The 3,972-nt window shown below is 35.2% G+C and overlaps 1 non-coding gene across 1 annotated transcript; it reads right to left on the bottom strand.

The window, feature by feature from the left end:
- Nucleotides 1–3,459: 3,459 nt before the first annotated feature.
- On the bottom strand, nucleotides 3,460–3,566 carry LOC128032351 (small nucleolar RNA R71). Its single transcript, XR_008188478.1, has one exon. It is a non-coding gene; the product is annotated as a small nucleolar RNA R71 (small nucleolar RNA).
- Nucleotides 3,567–3,972: the final 406 nt, after the last annotated feature.

Here is a 3,972-nt window from a genome sequence, read left to right as displayed (position 1 = left end):
AGTTGTATCCTTAACAATTTCATTCAGCTGAGTCCCACTTCTAAGAATAATTTCCTTTTAATGCTCTTTCCCTTGTGATTGTGAATTATCAATATCACTTGGTAGAGCTCATTACAGTCTCAAATTTAAAGCATTTGCAATCTATCCCACTTGATTCTCAAGAGCTCGAAGGGATACAACTTGACTCTATATCACGACATCATCCTTGGCAATATATTCTTTCATCAAGGGTTCAATGGATGAGGATGGTAAAGCTGATGCTTGACCTTGTTGGAAATTTAGCCAAAGCATAGGTTGATTCTAAGCAGGTGGTGCCCTCTCAGCATTCTATCTAACAAAATTGTTTGAATTCCAAGCACCTTGATTACACCAACCAAAGATTAGATGTTGCTTCCACCCTAGGTTTTAGGTGTTAGAATAAGGATTGTTATTCTGGTTGAAATTACCCATGTAGTACGCAAATCTAGGGTTTGATGGGCATTCATCAAACACATGGTCTTCAATGCAATAAACACACGATAGTTACGCTCATTTCATCTCCTAGACTGCAGTGGATCTCTTCATTGTCTTGATCATATCAGCTAAAGATGATACCTGAGCTGTCAATGAAGTGATTGCATCAAGTTCAATGGTGCTAGCAGCTCTCCTGTCAGTCCTAACTCGTGTGGTAGGATATTGATAATCATTGTTGGCAATCCGTTCTAAAATCTCATATGCTTCATTATAGGATTTATCCAACAGAGTACCATTTGCAGAGGCATCGACTACCATCCTTGTATGTTCATTCGGCCCGTTATAAAACATCACTTTCTGAGTCCAGTGTTAAAAACCATGCATAGGACATTTTCTAAGTAATTACTTAAATCTTTCCGAGGCTTTGTAAAGCATTTCATCCTCTGATTTCTAAAAAGATGTGATGTCATTTCTAAGATTGACATTCATGTTTGGAGGATTATTGGAAACACGAAAATTTATGTGTTTTTACATGCCCTTTTTAACTAAAAATCATGCTATTTCGGTTAAATTCTTGTCGGAAAATAATTAAATATTATAAAATAATTAAATTATGTTAAAAATATGAACATGATGAATTTTAATTAATTTTATAGTTAACTTTGATTAATTTTGACTATTTTCGATAGATTCGCACAAAGGGCGAAAATTGGCTCGGTAGACAATGCTCGAATAATAAAACCGAGAAGCAATTTGAATCATCGAGGCAAATTTATTTCCAGCCTAAGATGGTCCAAAAATGTGTGTTAATTCATAATATAATTAATTTTAATTTATTCCCAAATTAATTTGGGCTAAATAAATTATTATTAATTAATTATGGAAAAAAAGTTTCTAGTTAAACCGCATTGGTTGAACCGAATCTAGTGAACCGAGCCAGCCACCAATTGGGCTGACCAGAACTGTCTATATGCTAACCTAAATCAGCATTTTAGCTGACTAAATAAGCTTGCAAAGAAGCCCTTGAAGAACTTTCAACCTTGCATTCAAACCCCTCCAAAAAATGTGGCTTTATGGATTTGCCGCAGGCTATTTTTAGCAAAGTTGAATCTCTCAACTTTTCCGTGTGTGTGGCCAGCCAAGGGGGGTCTCTTTGGCTGATGGAATTTTATATTTTTAGCAGCCACAATCAGCTACAAAAGCCACCCCTTGTTGATCATTCAACTCGTCCCTCACACTCTCATTCTCTTTTCTCCTCCCTCACTTTCTCTCAACTTTTCCTTCCCATTTTTCCTTTTGTTCAAGTGCCGATTTCTTCTCTTGGAAAAGATGTCCTCATCAGCCATTGTTGACCAGCAATTAAATTGTTCATAAGACACCTTGATAGCAGAGGACAACAGAGAACGAAGAACGAAGAAATTAGTCAAGCCATGGAGAAACACTGGATTTGCTTCTTGTTCTCTATCTCCTTAAATTTCGTTTTTTTTTTTGACAAACATGTTTATGAATATTTATGCTATTGAAATAGTTATTTTAATCAATCTAGCTTGAATTTAATTTGTGTTGGGTTGATTATATTTTTCCTGCTGAAATTATTGCAATTGTGTTTGTGCTGTTATAGGCCTCGGTAAGATGCTTGAATAAGTAAAATCATGCTTAAGTTATTCTTGCAATGTTAATTGTTAGATAACTAATGAATTACTTATTAAATCATATTGAAATTATAATTAATTGACACAATACTTAATCTGTGCATGTTTCTTCTTCTAAGGTAGCTGAAGCTAATTTAGCATTATATTTGGCGATACATATGCCTTGCATAACTTGCAGGATTATTGTGATTAAACTGTTTCAAGGTAGAAATACTCTGTTACCTCACTTGATCTTTTATATGCTTGTGAAGATTGATTAATCGCTTGGATTCACATTGAAAAATATTCAAGATTTTGATTAATTTAATAAGTATGTATGAGCAGTAGTTAGCAAATTACCGAGTTGTCGTGAATTTGTTCGTAGCAGTATAAACATAAGTTTAATAATTCTGAGTTAAAGGACTGTAATTAATCCAACACAATTATATCATCTTGATTAAACCTTATTTGAAATCGTGCATTAGAACCTTTTTATTTTTAAATTTTTTTACTTAGTTTTTAACCCTTAGTTTTTAATCATCTTTAAACCAAAATATTTTCCATCACCAAAGTGTTTTAACATTAATTTCATAAATATTCCTTTTTATAGTCCCTGTGGGTATGATAACTCAACATTTAATTGTCACTTTATTACTTGTTGTGATTGTGTACACTTGCACATTTTCGTCGTTGAAAGTTTTTGGCGCCGTTGCCGAAGATTGTTTTAAAAAAAGTCATTATTTGTGAATCTGTTTTTACATTTTGGTTTATTTATTTTCCTGTTTAAATGTTTACTTACTTAATCTTTCTGTGATTATTTCAGGTGTTTATGAGTATTGACCAGATTATCGACTTACTCCTTGTGGACTATGAAATAGAACAAACTTTTCGACAACGAAGAAGACAAGCGAACCAGAGAAGGACTGAAGAGATAAACTTTTAGAATATGAATCAAGGAAATGGAGAAAACCTTGCTCAGAATCCAATCCTTATTGCTGATGATAGGGATAGAGCTTTATGACAGTATGTCATGCCAATATTTAATGATCTTAATCTGAGTATTAGGAGACCCAAAATCGAGGCACAACAATTAGAGCTGAAGCCAGTCATGTTCCAGATGCTTCAGACTATGGGCCAATTCAGTGGAATGCCTACTGAAGATCTTCATCTTCACTTAAGACTATTTATGGAAGTGAGCGATTCTTTCAAGTTAGCTAGAGTACCCGAAGTTGCATTACGACTGAAGCTATTCCCATATTCGCTAAGGGACAGAGCTCGTGCCTAGTTGAACTCATTGCCACCGAACTCCATTTCTACATAGCAAGAGTTAGCTGAGAGATTCCTCATGAAGTATTTCTCGCCGAGCAAGATTGCCAAGTTGAGGAATGAGATCACTACCTTTCAAAAAATGGATGATGAGTCCTTGTATGAGGCATAGGAAAGGTACAAAGAGTTATTATGAAAGTGCCCTCATCATGGAATCCCACATTGCATTCAACTTGAGACATTCTATAATGGTCTCAACGCTCACACGAGGATGGTAGTGGATGCCTCTGCTAATGGTGCTCTCATTTCTAAGTCTTATAATGAGGCTTACGAAATTATTGAGAGGATTGCCAGCAACAATTATCAATGGCCAACCAATTGAGCAGCATCAGGAAGACAAGTCGCTGGAATACATGAAGTGGATGCTCTCACTTCACTCGCATCTCAAGTATCTTCAATATCCTTAATGCTTAAGAATCTTACCACTAATGGTTCTAACAGTTTTGTAGCCCAACCACCTAACCAATTTGAGAATATAGCATGTGTGTATTGTGGGGAAGGACATTTGTTTGAAAAATGTCCATCGAACCCCGAATCCGTATATTACATGGGTAAACAAAAC

Source organism: Gossypium raimondii, chromosome 8, assembly GCF_025698545.1.
Source record: "Gossypium raimondii isolate GPD5lz chromosome 8, ASM2569854v1, whole genome shotgun sequence".
In the NCBI taxonomy this organism is placed as follows: domain Eukaryota; kingdom Viridiplantae; phylum Streptophyta; class Magnoliopsida; order Malvales; family Malvaceae; genus Gossypium; species Gossypium raimondii.
This window is presented reverse-complemented; position numbering and strand designations above follow the sequence as displayed.